Here is an 18,087-nt window from a genome sequence, read left to right on the forward strand (position 1 = left end):
CCAAGTTAACAGCAATAAAGCATGAGGGCAACATGCAAGCTGAAATTAGAGCTTGTGAACGTGTCCAATGTCCTTTATATACGTAAGGTCATGCCCTTAAGCTGGGTGGGAGATTTTTACAGGTATGTTATCGAGATTGAGAAATTTTTGTGTTATGACTTCGTTTCCTTAACTTTTCACTGAAATTTATTTATTTCTTGTGTATATTTTTGAAATTATTGATTTTTACACTCACCTCTTTGTTTCCTCAATTTTCAATCCAATGTCCTAAAAATCTCTCAAAATTTATTATTTACTTTCCCAAATTCCTGTCTTTATTTATGAACCCTTCGATATAAGTCTGGAGGGAGTTTTCTCCCGTATGGATGGGCATCAAACTCTGGCCAATCCCCAACGTGCGTATATTCCATTTCTTCAGAGGCAACAACAAAAATGCACGTGGTCACGGCGGATATTTAAGTGCAGTTCTTTATGCAACCCGTGCCCAAATTAACAGGCGTGCATTTATACGTTTCTCCCGGCGCAGCAGCCATCAGTTAAATGTCCGATTACAAGGAAGTTGGCTTAGACTAATCGAAAGAAAACGCCGTGCAGCTTTGTCATTAGAAAGGGTATGATTATGTTCGCGAATTCTGGTGCTATAACTAGGGGTTGGACTTGTCAGTTTTTCTTTTTTAAAATTTGACAAACTATGTTTCGGTTCTTGTCGGAGAATATTATTTCTCTCGGAAGAAATCCAATTTTTTTTTTCAGTGATATCTGTGGTACCCATGAGTGCTCAAAGCATGCGTACAGTTTGTGTTGCCATGTTTATTTGTAGGAAGGCTTTATATAGATGTAATTAAGTCACAAATTCTCAGGTTTAGAATAATGGTTACAAAAGGCAATATATTGTCGTAAAACAAAATTAACAGCGTAACAAAACATACAACGCGGTTGATGTGTCTACCGATCGGTGAGGCAGTCGCTGCGCCATTTCTTCTTCTCAAGATCCAATTTTCATTTTGTATACAATGTCACACTGCCCTAACACGTACTAGAGGACTTTGCAGAATTCGTTCTGGCCCTAATAGGCACGCGATAACTGAACACTGCAGCAGAATTAAACCAGTCAATATTATGTAAATCGTTTCCGAATAATTTAATCATACACTGTGCGATTGATTGCTGTTAGTTTTGTGTCAGCGCTATGGATGTGCACTCCATGCTCGCTACCGCCATGACAGCGTATTCTAGGGCAATTTGGAGCTGAAGGCAAGAACCAGGAACGAAATTCAGCCTTCCATTTCCTCTGACGTTCGCATGCTGTCTATAAAGACGCCGGGTGAATTCCGCTTCGACAGAGGGGAAATGCAAAAGCCGCCAGATTTTTCTTTGTGATGTCAATGCACGTTTAGGGACCTCAGGTGGTCAAGATGTTTAGCATCCCTCCACTACGCCATATATTTCTGACATTTTTTCACTGCCTACTTCAGTCCTTTCTTGGCCGTTGAGCCGGAAGGCGCGGGATAAGTGTTGGCTGCAGTGGTCGCGTTTCGACTGAGACGATATGCAAACCGGCCCTATGTGCTGTGTGGAGTCAGTGCACGTTGCAGAACGCAAGGGGGTCGAAATGATTTCGTAGTCCTTCACTGCGGCCCCTCTTTTTCTCCTCCGTCTTTCACTCCTTCCTTTATCACTCCCCTCACGGCGCGGTTCAGGTGTCAACCGAGGAGTGTGGCAGTAACTGCAAGTTTCAAGTTTATTTTATTTACATCATAGATGTAAATAAAATAAACGCCTTTCGTTTCCCCAGAACCAAGCTTTTTCATTATAATATCACCCCTTGAGTGAGCAGTCTACCTAGAATGAGACAGGTACTGGGCTATTCCACACGGCCAGTTCTCTTAAGTCGCTCCTCTTCAGGCCTCTCATCTTCTCAAGTCCCAGATGTTACGCGAACACACATGCATCCACTGGGTTTCCACGCTAGTGAAGTCTGCCCCCTTAAACAGTCGTCCTCAAACGACGGTTCCTGTCATCACCGCGAAGTAATCAACACAAAACTGTCGTGCTCTCGACAGCTACGCACGCAAAAGTACAGGCGAAAGAGACCCAAGCAGCACGCCAATAATGGACCACCGATGGCATAAGAGTGGCGAAAATTGGCTCCAAAGTTGGTCCTTACTTTTCATTTCTGCAAATTACTACATTTTTCAAGCATGGCCCATCGTTCGCGCCGGTAATGGGTCGACGTTCAGCCACTCTGACTGCCAACAAAGGGGCCTGTGCACGGCCCAGTATGCGCGCATGGTGGCTTTTCAGTTATTGGCATCGGGAGGCTGCCTATAGGCATTTCTAACATGGCAACCACTGGCTTTCCCAACAACACGAGTGAGGAGTTATCACATGCAACTTAAGGTCCCGTGAGTGTTTTTTTTATTACCGTGCGACTTTTTGTATTGTAATGTGCGATTTGTTGTAAGTCATGAAACTTTCAAAGAATACTGGAATCTGTCTTGAAGTGTATCACTTAAAAATATTTAAGTGATTCAAACAATTCTACCGTACACATTTTATTGAAGCACCATTAATTATGAAGCTTGCTACAGTTCTGAGTATTCCGCTCGGGCTACGCAGCTTCGCAAGCTGACGTGGCACGACTAAGACACCCACAAAGTGATTCGTGGGGCTGCCCTCCAGTGCAATCACGAGTCGTATCGGAAATACTCATGGCACTTGTATTGAAAGAGGGCTTTTGCAGACCCTTGAAACAAATTCCTCGTCCAGCTTTTGCACGATGACCTCACAATACGTCGAAACTGTAAAGAGATGTACATTGTGGCTATCAGCATAAGGGTGACCATAGCAGAAATAGGCGAAAATTATTAACCTTGCGGCGCACAGTGCACGAGAAGATACTCGCAAAACACTTCTATAGAATGATTTGTTAAAGATGCTTAAGAACATTCGCCACATTAATTGCAAAATGTGTAATCAAATTCATAATGTTTGGCATGCAATGAATGGCCAATTTCTAATCTTAATGCGCCGTTTCACTCTCTGAAATAAACATATTAAAATTCACAGTTAAATTTAGCGCTGAATACAAATGAACGTATATTGAGCTTCATTATCATATTTACGTATCTATGAATAACGAGGCGTTTTTTTTATTTGTATTCGAGGAGTGTTATGCAACAGGTGGTAAAATCTCCCCTCAATTGACGTCAAAAAAACTTTGAACGAAGCTTTTTCTCAATATGGGCTAAATTATTCCATGCAAGGACGGCTTGCATAGTTTACCGAAATGCGCTAAACGCCGGAGACTAAGGTGATTTTTGTTTTGAAAAAAAAGAATGAAGTTTACGTCGCTTCTCGCGCATTTAACATGGGAGATGGAGCTCTTTAAAACTACACAACCCTCCTCTGACAGTCCATGGTTTTTGCTTGAGAGGCGACTTGGGCAAAATCAGCTGGAACCTGGAATTCAGTATTTTCTGGTACACCTGCAAGTAGCCAAGCGAAAGAGAAACGGTGTGGAACTATTAAACATTTTCTGACTGGCCTGCTGCAGTGAAAGAAGGAGCATGTCTTATTCCCATCTTGCACAAACCATAGACAACCAACGTCTTCACGAACACAGCGTGTGTTGGGCCACAATGTCAACCCACCCCGCTGGTTCAAAAGGTGCTCAACGTTCTGTCAAACGCATTCTACAAAAGATGAAAAATAGTTTTCATCATTGGGGTTGCATTCCTTTGCGCACGCCGTCAAGCTAGAAATTTCGCAGAGAGTTGGCGCACAGAAGTAGTCCTTGCGCTTTGACGCTTCTATTTTCCTGAAATCAGGACTTGAACGAAAACTCGTCTGGTCGGGTTGAATCGTAATACGTGACATTGAAGACGCCAACCACAACAAAGAAAAGAACACACAAAAGACGTTTCAGCTCCCGTACGGGAGCCTTGTTCACAGCAAAAAACGAAAAGCGGGAGCGCGAGCTTATGTATGCTTGAAAAGGGGGCGCAGGGAGCGTGCGTAAGCAATTGTCATATTTCCGGAGTTTCGGTTCAAGGTGTGACAGGTCGTTTGTATAATCAAAGATTCCAGGTGAAGGCGAGGGAATTTCCTCTTATCTGCCGCAAGAACTTGTGCCTTGCCCCAGTCGATAATGTCCTGTTTCGATATGGAGTGTTCGGCGATAGCAGTGGAATCTACTTTTCGGTTTTAACGTCGTTTTTGCGATCTTTTAGGCGCCTAGTTTTTATATAACCTCCTTGGTCGCGCTGCACCTTAGCGGTTGAGTCCCTGTCCACTCGGCAGTAGGTGGTGTCATCTTCAAGTAGGTTCTGCATCCGGCTTACAAAGTCTGTCCGGTCCAAAAGGTCAGTGGTGTTGCTTTTGTCGGCGGGAAGTACGTCTAGTTCCTTATTGTTGACAAGGCTCTTAACAGCTTGGCGCTGTTCCGTAATAAGAGGGGGCAGGAATCGTCCCGGGCAGTACTTGGAGACTACGCTGATAGCACGAGTCCTTCCTTCATCTCAACGTGCCGCATACACTCGATTAACAGCGTTCTCCACAGCACAAACAAACTTTTTAGCGACTAAGGTGGGTCTACAGTTGAAATTGAGACAAGGTTTAAAACAGAGAGCTCAGCGTTGTTGGGGCTATAGGACGAAACGTTCTGGGCAACCGTTCCAGGTGCAGCTTTGGAAGTAGTTGACGGGGACGGCAGAAGCCACTGCAACTTGTTTTTGTGCGAGGCTTCAGCGGAACGGGCATGCATTGCAGCCTTATGATTAGCATGCAGTTGAATGCTGGAAAACTCATCCGGGTAGAGCAACTGCAGTCGACGACGAGCGAAAAAGGCTTTATTTTCAAGGGCTCTCCGCTTCTCTTTCCACTCAAGTATCCTTGCTTGAAGAATGAAACGTTCAGCTGTAGCGATAACACTGCGTCTGAAGCTTGTGCACACAGGGCGAATCAGGTGAAGCGAGCGAGGAATAAGGGCTAGAGACTTGCAGGTGGGATTGAACTGAAGGTGGCTTTTGAACGATGCCATGCGTGTTGTTATTGACACGTACTGACGAATGCTTGTGACGATGGGTTGGCCGAACGCCCGGCGAAGGCTAATGAAATCAAGAGTTGGACGGAAACTAGTCAGGTCGGATTGAATCATAAAACGTGACATTCAAGACGCCGACCCCAACAAAGAAAACAACACGCAAAAGACGTTTCGGCTCCCATACGGGAGCCTTGTTTACATTAAAAAACGAGAAGTGGGTGCGCGAGCTTATGTCTGCTTGAAAAGGGGGCGCGGGGTGCGTGCTTAAGCAGTTGTCAGATTTCCGCAGTTTCGGTTCAAGGTGTTATAGGTCGTTTGTAAAATCAAAGATTTGAGGTGAAGGCGAGAGAATATGTATAAGTGTTCGGCGAAAGCACTGGAATCCTTTTTCCTGTTTTTAACGTCGTTTTTGTGATCTTTTAGGCGCCTTTCGTAAAACAGCTGTGTCGACCAGAACGTGAAACTGCTGTGTCTTCCCTCCTGAAACGTGTAGCTCTTCCCTACACCCCTGGAATCAGCGAGGCGTTGGCACGCATTCTGCGCACCTTCAATGTTTACATTGCCTACGTTCCGACCAGAAAACTGCGACATGCTTTGATCAACGTAAAGGACGTTCCTCCAAAAGAAAAATATCCCGGCGTGGTTTACAGCATTCCCTGTTCCGACTGCGACTGCGTCTATATTGGCGAAGCTGGCAACTTCGAAAGGCGCCTAAAAGGTCATAAAAACGACGTTAAAAACAAAAAAGTGGATTCCAGTGCTATCGCCGAACACTGCATATCGAAACAGCACATTATTCACTGGGGCAAAGCACAAGTTCCTGCGGCAGAAAAGAGGAAATTCCCTTGCCTTCCCATGGAATCTTTGATTATACAAACGACCTGTCACACATTTACCCGAAACTGTGAAAATCTGACAACTGCTTACGCACGCTCCCTGCGCCCCCTTTTCCAGCATACATAAGCCCACGCGCCCGCTTCTCGTTTTTTACTGTCAACAAGGCTCGCATAATTGAAGCCGAAACGTCTTTTGTGTGTTCTTTTCTTTGGTGTGGTTGGCGTCTTCAATGTCACGTTTTATTCCTCTTTTCCTGTAAGAAAAAAAAGGCGTGTACACAAAGCAGCAATTACACGCAGAAACATTCATTTTTGAACGCATTTAACGATGAATGGAAAGGTGCAACTTAAAACTGGGACCTTCTAGGCCAGGCTACTTAATTACGTTGGAGTTGTCGCAACGTGTCAGGTGTGGATTTTCGCTTGCGCAGAGTACAAACGGCGTCAACTCGAGTGTACTGCACATGCTTTCCGGCGGACTGGCTGTGTGGTTATCCGCCACCGTGCCAGCCACAGGCCAAACACACTCGGCCCCTTGACTCACTCATGTCTAGTAGCCGATCTCAGGTTCTATTACTTGGTGACTTCAATTCGCACCATGTGACTTGGGGGTTTAAAACAGACAGCTTTGGTTCTAGGCTATTTGATTGGGCTTCCGTCAACAACTTGATCTGCAACAATTCCGGATTGCCTACGTTTGTTCGCAGTCATTGCCGCTCTGCCTTGAATTTAACTTTTTCCTCCCCAGGAGTCTCCGTTATGTCTTGGGCGCCAGTTGACTGTGCAACAAACAGTGATCATCTACCGATTAGTTTCAAGTTTACGTGTAAATTAACTCTTCCTGAGCGACATCAGCGCACGTTAATAAATTACAATTGCTTTAAAGACACTCGAAAATCAGCCCTCCAAATCACTTCAGACACTCGCGCTCAGAGAAGTGCCGAAAGCAAGGCTGCACATCTATGTTCAGTACTGGACCATGCAAGGCAAAAGTCTGAATTTTTGGTTAAGAGAACAAAGGGTGCAATCGCGAACAATTGGTGGAATGCTGAGTGCACGCGTGCATATAGACGACGGAAAGCAACTTGGAAGAAACTTCTCATCAATCAATGCCCAAAAAATTGGCTGGATCATAAGTATGTTGCAGCAACATTTAAGCGCACTGTCGCCCGTGCAAAGGAGGAGTATAATACAAATCATTATGATTTCCTTTCCCAATCAGAAGTAAACGAGCTTTGTTTAATTTCATGAGGCGCAACAAGGTGATTCCTCCGACTGCCAACATTGAATCCCTCGTTCAGTCCCCTGCTGACATCGCAAAGGCCTTAGAAGATATTGCGTGTGGCCTAGAGCTTCGCTTTACATCTTCTTTACCTTCTCCTACTATATTCACATGCACCTCAAGTGATTTCACTGAGGTCTCTATGCCTGAGCTGTCGCAAATTGTTCTGCGCTTATCCCCAGCGGCTCCTGGCCCCGATAAGGTCACTTCATCTATGATCAAAATTTTGTTCAATGAATCTCCTGCAGACCTGTTGGCTCTAATTAACCATTCTATTAAAGGTCCTTGGATATCGCATAAGTGGCGTCTTGCTGAAATAGTTCCATTGCTTAAAAAGCAAGGGGGGCTTAATGTTAGACAATATACGCCCTATTTCGTTAAAATCGAACCTAGTGAAATTGGTGGAAAGGGCCCTTCTCAGCCGTGTCATGTCATTCATTTCAGAAAATGCTGTATTGAATCCATGTCAAATTGGTTTCAGGCCGGGTTGTTCAATTTGGTGTGCTCATACTGACCTTGAGAGTCGAATTAAATTAGCTCGCAATAGAAAACAGTCTGCTGCGCTTGTCACCTTGGATGTCAGTAAAGCATACGACAGCGTGTAGCACTCGACTCTATTACTAAGATTACAGGAACTCAACTTCCCAAGCTATTTTGTAGCCTGGATTTCTGTTTTTTTAGAAAATAGAGAATTTTACTGCTGCCAAAATGGTGTTTCCTCAAGGATATTTCCACAGACAAGAGGTGTTCCGCAAGGATCAGTTCTCTCACCTGTTCTTTTTAACATTTTACTAAGCTCAATTCCATGCATTCAAAATGTGAAAACTTATGTGTACGCCGACGATATTGCAGTTTTTGCATCAGCAGGTGACATTCACACTCTTTGTCGAACCCTGCAAAATTACCTCAATGTTCTTGACAACTGGCTAGGAAGAATTCATCTGTCCCTTAATGTGAAGAAATGCGCATTGTTAGTATTTCCAGTTTCTGTTCCTGTAAACATCTGCCTGGTCTATAGAAATAACATAATACCTCAAGTTCAGACGGTGAAGTATCTCGGTGTAATATACGACTCTACTCTCTCCTGGCGGCCACACATTGAGCAAGTTTCTGCAAAAGGAGTTCGGGCCATTGGCATCCTGCGCAGGCTTTGTAGTGCTAGGTCAGACATGAGAAGGCATACGCTTCTGATGATTTATAAAAGGTACGTCCGCCCAATTTTGGAGTTCGGGTGAGTTTTATTCTCAGGAGCTCCTGCCTATAAACTTCGCCCTCATGTGCTTTTGGAGCGTGAGGCGTTGCGCCTTTGTCTGGGGCTTCCAAAATATGTCGCCAATGCTGTTCTGCACCTTGAGGCGCGAGTGCCCCCGTTATCAGCTAGGTTTCGCCTTTTAGCAGTTCAAACATTTTTAAAATTGTGCGACTCACCTCTTCACGCTTCCAGTATAATATTTCTTAGTCAACCTTCCGCCTTTTTTAGTGCTGCCTGGTCTCCATTTCGTACCCCGCAGATATGTTACGTGCAGTCCCTCCTTGATCGCATAAATATTCATTTCACAGATGTCCGCCAAATATATAACAACTCCTCATCTGTCCAGATTGAATTCGATGACATTTTCCCATCGAATGCAAAGCTGCAGCCCTTCCCGCTTCTTCAGGGTCTATTGCAGGACCACCGAAGGTCCTTTCCCTCTCATGTTCTTATTGCTACCGATGCCTCGCAGGATCGCGAAAAGGCAGGTGTGGGAATTTTTTCACCTTCACTGGATTGGTCTTTCTCTCTCCGTCTTCCTGACTTCACTCCAATTTTTCTGGCTGAATTATTAGCAGTAATCTTGGCCTTACGAAAATTAGAATCTACCGTTTCCCAGGTCGTGGTTATGACAGACTCTCTGTCCATTTGCTCTTCCTTATCCTCACCCACTGACTCTCGGCCATTACGCCTCTTTAAGTTCCTGATTCCGCTGCATCTAAATTCGGTAAGGTTGCTTTGGGTACCAGGTCACATGGGCTTTCACTTAAATAAGGTTGCAGATTCCTTAGCAAGAGCCTCTCTCAGCGGCCCAATTGTTGCTGTCCTACCATCGTGTGCATATACAGCTGCGGTGAGGTTTCGCAGCTACACAATATTTCAGGAATTTGCTGCCTCGGCTCTTACATCATCTCCCGAATATCAGCATCTTCTGCATAATTGGAGTAGCAAAGACTGGCGCTCACGCAGACTAGAGCTCTCTTTCACGCGCTTGCGTTGCCGGGTTCCCCTTCTAAATTTCTACCTTCACAGATCTGGCCTGGCAGCTTCCCCACTGTGCCCTTTTTGTGCCGAACCTGAGACAATAGATCACTTCCTGCTGTTCTGCCGCCGCTTTTCATATTTGAGGAAGCGTCTTTTGCAAATTCCATTTCATCAACTGGGCTTGCCTGTGTCTTCCGCGGTTGTTCTTTCCATTGGCGCTTCTTTGCTTGGACGAAGCGACAGGAGTGTGCGCTCTGCTGTGCAAAATTTTCTTCAAAAAACGCAGCCACTCCCATTCTAATTTCTTTTTCCCGATCTCAGTCAGTAAGACATTGCAACATTACAGGCATTGTGTACTATTATGCACATTAAGCAATTGTCCCGTCTTCGATCTCAAAGTTAACTGGACCCCTTTCCTTCCCTCTTCCAATCTATCAGACTACATACTATTTCCACTACTTTTCCCGTCAAAAATTTCCTGTATCCAGTAATTAACCGCCTGTGTCTTGGCCACTCCCCCGTAGTGGGTATGTGCCAGCAACGTCTGAGGCCTTCCTTCCGTCCTTCCAAACATGTCTAGTCGAAGCTGCGGCATTGCAGTGGATCGCGCTACGCCGGTGAGAGGAGCAGACAACGAGGGAATAGGGTAATTCTCTTTCTTTTTGGAGAGGGAAGGGGAGCAGCGGGAGAATTCTGTTGTAGCAAGAGAAACGACAGCTGAAAGTGGCGAGAGAGAAATCTAGAGAGGGTGAATGTGCACTGCCGCGCGTAGCTGGGCTTGAAGGAAAAACAGGTTGTGAGTACAAAAAATCACAAAGAAAAACAGCGCTTTGCGCGGGAGCGACCAGCCCTCTTCCAAGAAAACGGCTCTGTCCGGACAAAAGGCGACTGTATGAGGCTTTATGGAATGGGGAGGGGGTGAAACGAGCGACAGGATTCTGGAATGCTTGGGGGGAGTGCCATAGGAAGATGACAAGACGATAAAAGGGAAGTAAAGGACGACGCGAAGGTGTCAGACTGCTGCCTCAGTGCAAATAGAAAATCAAGAACCAAGAACAAGCCTCATGTTCGGCGCCGGAAACTTTTGAGAAAAAAACTTAGAGCTCGCTCATCCATTTCACCAAAAAAGGCTCCAAGTACAAGCATAATGTTTGCGCTCGTGTGCTGTAGCCTCTTTGGTTCAAGATGGGATAAAAGTGCTGCTACCAAAATACAAAAATGTGGAACAATAACTGAAAATACATGCACAATATGTGTTCTTCGAGTGTTTCATGTATGACGCATCAGGCAAACAAAATAGGTTGACACACGTGAGAGCAACACAGTTTATCAATACCTTGATTCCCTGAGAGAGCGAAAAATCCCGTACGTTTTATGCGCAGCCAGGTAGACAGGTCGGCCTCAGGAATGGTCATGCGGCCTGCCAACGCGTGCTTGAGGTAGCAAAGAAAAAGCATACAGAAACAAGTGCAATTGCGACTGGTAGCAACTTCAGGTGCTTTTAATAAATGAAGGCGATGTCTATAAGCAAGAATAATTATCAACAACTTGATATTCACTTAACAGGCAGGTGCGTTTCATTAAGGTGTAGAGGGGGTCACGATCGAAAGAACCAATCCGGTTTTTTTGTAGCAAGGCATCTTCAACGTGGTCCTTTTTTCCAGAATTTAAAGAAAGCCCGCGAAATATGAAAAAAAACACGTGATTGCCCACTCAGGCTAGCCTATTGTAGCACTGCTCAAGCGCGTTTTGAATGAACGATGCATGCGCGCTCACTATCTCGAAGTGGCGGCGCCGCTCTCACCATAGTCTTGAAAGTGCGTTAGCACATTCATCTGTGTTAAGTGATATGCGAGGTTCTTTAACGTGCGCTGACATCGATCAGTACACGTATAAGCCTCTATAGCATTTCGCCTCAGTCGAAATGCAACTGCCACGGCCGGCATCGAACCCGGACCTTTCGGGTCAGCAGCCGAGCGCCATAAACGCATCGGGACGACCACATCTCCACTTAAGCTCTCTCAATAGGGTACAGGCAATGAAATATGAGATGATTAAATTTGTGCGTCATGACTCTTTTCTTAGACAAGCATGACCAAATTTGTATCGGGGCAACAAAATAAATTTGGTGGTTCATTGTAGCCAGCTTTTAAAAATGGCGAGGCCTACGTGGGTTGAACAGAGATCAACTTGCGCCAACGTAGCCATATTTTTAAAGTCGGCCAGGCCTACGTTGGATGAACAGAGGTCAACTTGGGCTAAACTAGCCAAATTCTAAAGTCGGCGAGGCCTACGTTGAATGAGCAGAGGTCAACTTTTGCCCACATAGCCGGATTTTAAAGTAGACTAGGCCTACATTGATTAAAAAGAGGAGAACGTGGACCAACGAGGCCAGTTCTTGAAGTAGGCTAGGCTAGGCCTACATTGGGTAAACGGAAGAGAACGTGGGCCATTGTTTTGAGCCTTCTTTTATATGGCCTCGCCATTGTTGGGCGAATGTGGGGAATCATGGACGTATGTAGGCCCATTCTTAGCCAGTGACTTCCCATTATCGGACCACTATTCTGTGCTGCCTTGGGGAAGCTACAGACGCACCCATGACAAACGGATGAGCTTGCGACAATCGCGACCGGGCAGGCCATGGCTTCAGTAAAAGCTGCTCGAACATTCCCCCACCCCTTCCTTCCTTGACTCTTTCTTTGCGGCTCGTGGACTGGATCGACCCACGCTCAAGCTACAGCGGCCAACTTCTGCTCACTCCAAGTCCGTCAGCCCCTTGTTTTTGTCGTCACCTTACCTCGGCCACCGTTACCCTTTTCACCTTTTCAAGTAAAAGCTAGAAATAGTGTTTTCATTATGTCAGCTCCACTAGAAGCACCGTCTCGCTTTCTCTCTCTCTCTTTGGTTCTCACTCCACGCGTTCTACGCAGCTGCCTTTTATTGCCGTTCTGATGAATCACGCTCATCAACTTTTTCAAGGGAGAATGGCGTGCTGCGGCTGCTAGAGAGTAATTTGCGACCGATATTTTTCACCACTCACGTTCGCACGAGATACATAGACAAGACTCACGCTGCCCATCCTAACACCTTTCTCATTTCGCGCCCTCCTAATCCTCGCCGGGCCTTCCTCCTCAGATTGAAGCCCCTACTTAAGCCCCACCAATGAAGAACGCTTCGCCCAGACAAAGACAAGCCCCTTGTGCAAACGTTGGCAAGCACCCTGAAGCTCCCCGCGGTTGTTCACTTTGTGTGTCTCAAGAAACCCATCAACTTGCCCTCGCTCTACCATAGCCGTCCTACATGTCACACGTTCCCATATTTCTAATGCCGACTTTTATCAGATTCATTCATGAACGCATGCAACACTGTTCGCGTCATTCACCTCCTGTTTTTTTTTTTTCATTATGATCCCCTTCCGCGACTGTAGCATATAGGTGGCATCAGGTCTAACGAAGGTAATATTTGTGTGAAAATCAGTTGCAAGTTTAGCCTGTGTCCCGTCTCATCTGTACTGTCCGTGTCTTTTTCTGCGCTACTTAATGCATATTTAGCGAGTCTGCTGATGTTGCGTAATAATTCGTTGTTTGCAAGGACGATCAGAGATGAATTTCCGGGCATACTCATCAGTAGCAGCCGCAGTGCTTATGCCACCAAGGGAATCTGTTACCCGAAAGCGATCGACCTTCGCCCTCCTGTTATGCGGCCGTATCGTGTGTTGTATCCAGAAGCCGGGCCAGGGACCAGCAATGATTTATTACCGCGATGCACACTGGCAGTCTCAACTCAACGACCGTACAGGGCAGTGAGAGTCGCATGCATTGTACACTGGCTTTGCCATCTGCTACAGCACATCCCAGCGCTTTCCTTAGCCAGTAGCGGCTGTAGCCGGTGCGCTGTAGCAGACGATAAAGCCGCAGCACCCGTCTACGAATCTTACTACGCCTGCGCAGTAGTTTCCCAGGCGCCCACGAACGGCGCTCCGAGGAGCGCCGGTTACACGAAACCGTGTTTAGGCTGGAAGCGGACGACCCTGTACTTGGCAGCAGCATGAGATTACATAAACGTCTGAGCTGCTGACGCATGCGCAGTCAGACATGGTAGCAGCGGCGCGGCATGCAAGGACAAACCGCAATAATCTTTATCGCGATACAAGATGATGCCATAAAATTGTGAAACATCTTCTTAAAGTATACTATTCTTTGAAGCTGTTACACTTGCCTCAGCCCATACATTTTCCGTGACGATAAGCAAGTCCGCTGAAAGACTTTGCAGCCGGCGCGAAGTAGCGATTGAGAGAAACTGGAGAAGAAACTGCAGTAACGTTAATCGGAAGCGCAAAGCGGTTTACTGCCCTGCACGAGGGCAAGGTAGCACCCAGAGCTCTTAAAACAACTTGTGATGATGTACAGCTGTGCACGATGGTTCTGGGTATTAACTACAGGCGCAGCTTTGGCAGCTCCTTGCAAATTAAGTGATCTCATAAATCAAATTGTATGCCCAGAGAAGTTTTACGCAGGCAATTACCCGAATATTTTACACAGTGTGAAGTATGGGATCACTTGGTCTCATTCTTCTCTCTACTGGCCTGAGCTCTCTGCTTGGAAGAAACTCGGGCCCAAACAGCGCTTTATTCTGCCTTATGGTTGCCGAAGGAGACTGATTTTTATAGCAAGGTCAACAAAGCAGAGAGAGAAAGAGAAGCTCTGTAATGAAAGGCAGAGAATTTAGCAGGCGTTGAAAAAACGCTGACCGGCCACTTTGTGTTTGGGTGGTATTTTGGCAGAAAGAGACAGAAAGAGAAGCTTTAAAAATTAGGTAAAAGAATTAAAGAGCACGAAAAAGTTCGGTCATTGAATTGGCTTGAATATACATCAAAGCGAAATGCAGCAAATTTTTAATGTTAATAGAGGAGAACAATTCAGGTGGGCGCTCAAAATGTTCAGTGCACGGTGAATACATATCAAGGGGTTGCAAGAAGGTTTTAAAGATTGCCAATTAATTCAATGTAGCAATTTTTGGGCCAAACTCCACACGTGCAGGCCCTTACACCTGCATGTACGGAGCGCCGTATAAAGTAGCGTAAAGCACGTAAAAGATATGGTCAAGTTCGCCGGTACAACTATATGTATACACATTCATGATGCCCAGAAAGCTCCGAAAAAAAAACAGTTGGAAATTTTTTCGTCCAGACAGCGCGTTGAGAAGTTGCAGTACGCGTTTACTACTCAGTAATGTCAGTATATGTCGGCAGTGCAAAAAAGAAACCCGAACGTCTGAGCAGATAAAAGTTAGGGTGAGGACGTGGCAGGGCGGACATTTTTTGCAAGGTGAGGATGAAGTTGAGTCGAAGAAAACAGCTAAGGAGGGTGAGGGTGAAAGTAGGACAAGATTTTAAGAGTGAGGGCAGCTGGCAATCCCTCGGTCAGACCTACCCGCTACGTCTTGCAGTGGAGTGGAAGACCGTGAGCGGCGAAGGCTTGCACAAACGTGTAAGCCTCGCAACCTCCATGCTACACCCGCACATGTTTCCCCTCTCCGCTCTTTCACCCTCTTGATCCCTATCCTCATGGAGCGGATTAGCCATGTGGTTACGGCATTCAGCTGCTAAGTGCGAGGACGCCAGGTAAAATCCCGCCTTCGGCCACCGCCGTCCGCTGGAGGCGAATTGTTAAAAATGGGCGATGTCAGTGGATATTAAATAACCTCAGGTCGTGACAATAAATTCGCAGCTCTCCGCAACGGCGCCTCTCTCTCTTTCCCCTCCCTCCCTGAAAGCAAAGAGGAGGTGTCCACCGAGAATGATGCTCTTATATGTGCCCTTCTCCCGTCTCACGGGCTTTTCTAGGTGTCCATACAGAATCCGGCACAGCACGCCTGCATTTCGTAACCGCCTCTATGTCTACAAAGTTCGATGCTAAGCATTTGAAAGTTGGGCACCAGGCGTCATGAACGTTGATGATGAGACAGCGCGGTTCACTTGTGCTCTCCGTGCAACGTGTCACAGAAACAAGAGGCTGGACAAGCCCTCTTTTGCGATTTTCTTCGTTGCCCACAGCGTGCGCCTCGCGTAGAATGCAAGTCCACTCTGTGTACGTGTAACGAAGCCTGGTTCTGGCTGTAAGTTGAAAAGAATAACGACGGTGGCCTGGATATTACACTCTCTGCTGCACATATACTGTTCAGCGTCTAACCCAGCCGCAGAGGCCGCGTTTCGATGGAGGCGAAACGCGAAAGGCGCCCGTGTGCTGTGCGATGTCAGTGCACGTTAAAGATTCTCAGGAGATAGAAATTCTTATGGAGCCCTCCACTATGGCAACCCTTTCTTTCTTTCCTCTTTCCTTCCCACCTGCCTTCCTTTCGTCGCGGTGGGATTGAGGTGTCTACCTGTAAGACAGTTTGCACGCCTTTCATTTCCCCAAAACCAATTTTAATTTTCAAAATAACTGACAAGCGCGGTCTCATTACCCACAAAGAAGCAAACTACTGAAAGCGTTCGCTGTCAGCTGAAAGCTGCCATAGGTGCATCTTCATATATGTGAGACAGGTCAAAAACAGATTGGATTATTTGACCATTTAAGTATGTACTGCTACCGCATTCGGTTATTTCATTTAGTAGTAGCACTTCAGAAGAGCGTGTTGTCGGGCAAGTTGGCTTTGCATGATATAGAAGAAGTTATCGCAAAACTTAGACGAAGACAGAGAAGAAACACTCGTCTGTCGTCTTGTGTGTTTCTTCTCTGTCTTCGTCTAAGTTTTGCGCTAACTTCTTCTATATATTAGTAGCACTTTTTCACACTGTTCGGTAGTGCGCTGAGAGTGTTGCAGAATTTTCGATACCGATTACGCACCTTGATGTTAAATTGTGTAGTTTTATTACCTGATAGATTTTCGCGCCTGAGCACGGCCTATCAGTTATCCACGGATTCTGCCGAGACGCATATATTTTTTTCTTTCCTTGCTTGTGAGATGAACAGCGAAGGTAGGACGACAGAAGCGATAAAAAACGGAGAAAATGCTTGCTGTGCACTATATGTAGGAGTAATAGACGACCAGTCAGTGTTAACAACAGAGCCGGCCAATTTCTCTTTATCAAGCACAATCTTTGAGTGTTAACATATGTCCTGTGTGTCGGAGTTAATGCAATGAAAATCTTCCGGAGCTGCGAACTCAAGTTTGAGGCATTTTACAGCTTCTTTCTGATGCGGGCGTCCTTACAAGCAAGCTGCTCACTGGCACCCTTCAACGCAGCAGGCTCCTCCATGTGTGGTGTAGACTGAAAAAAACAAATAATCGTGGATTTGCGTAGTTAGGCCAAATGCGCATAGGTGCGCTAGCAGTTCAGTTTTCACTTTGGTTCCAATGTTCAGATCCAGAGTTCACGGATGTCAGTCGTTCGGATAGCTTTTGTGACGTCATATGTGTAGAATGGGTCATTCGCTACATTCGTAGATCACTGGGAGCCTTCATAGCACTCCTGGCGCAGTGGTGCAGTGGTCAAGCGATGCGCCACGGTTCTTCAATGGCAGGTGCTGCCATCGGTGGGACTTGGGTTAATTGGGATGGGTTCGGATCCAGGTCGCTTTTCACGAGCAGCCTCTCATGATTAATTTAGCTGCAGCCAGTTTTGTGGTAGGCTATATAATGCCACGAATCTATGTACTGTTTTTTCATTCTTCAAAGCTACCGGCACGCGGCTTTATCACATTGTTTGCAAGGCGCGACCAGATTTATCTAGACCATCCAGGCGGAGCTGATTCTTTTCTACGTTGTTCCAGAATGTTGTCGTAACTTTGCCCGCCTGTATCTCGAAAGTTCACTGTCAGCTTTAAATTAAGCACGGCCGAGAGCGGCGGGAATTCCTCTTTGATGACCACCGAGCACGCTTGTTGCTACACCGCAGAGTCATTCAGTTCTTTTTGGGCGCAAGTCAACCTAAAAAAGAGTACCGTTTGGAAACCCTTTTCGCTGTCTTCCTACACGTCTGACTGCCGTCAATGCTACGCGTGGTACTGGTTTTGTGGGAGTCTATATATATATATACCTGGACAGGTTTTGCCACCCCTCGATGGCCAGGTGAGCAGCCTCGAAAAAAACGCTTCAAACACACAAGGGCTAAATTCGGGGGATGGCCTCTACAAGGACTAGGGAACTAAGAAAGGGAGAAAGCAATGGCAGGCGCTACGTGCCTTTACGTCGTCCTTAACACTTTACAAGCGCAAAGTATTAAAATTAAAATATTTTGTACTCTAGGATATGACATATGACATAAATACACCTTTCAATACCTTGCAAGTTACGATGACTGAATATACGAATATAATAGTCCCATTTGTGCCTCCGTGTGTTGTGACTTAGAGTAGCTTTGATACACAGAATGCACGTATTCAAGAAACGTAATTGTACCATCGGCAGTAATATCCTCCGTGGTGGCCATCGCCAACACGCAGCGGAGACCACAGTCGAGAGCATACTTTTGAAACTCTTCAGCAGAGGTCATCCACGAAGTGCCTGCTGAGTACACCCAAGCACCGCCAGAAGGGATTCTTCAGTTGACTCAGGGCTTGTCTTTCCGATTAAAATTTTTTCTCTCTCTCTCTACAGATTTTCGCTGTTCTTAGGCGCATAGGCATAGGAACATCTACCAGCTCCGACGGACAATTTCTGAGCATGCAAGTACCGTAAAAAGCTG

This window comes from Amblyomma americanum, chromosome 1 (genome assembly GCF_052857255.1).
Source record: "Amblyomma americanum isolate KBUSLIRL-KWMA chromosome 1, ASM5285725v1, whole genome shotgun sequence".
NCBI lineage: Eukaryota > Metazoa > Arthropoda > Arachnida > Ixodida > Ixodidae > Amblyomma > Amblyomma americanum.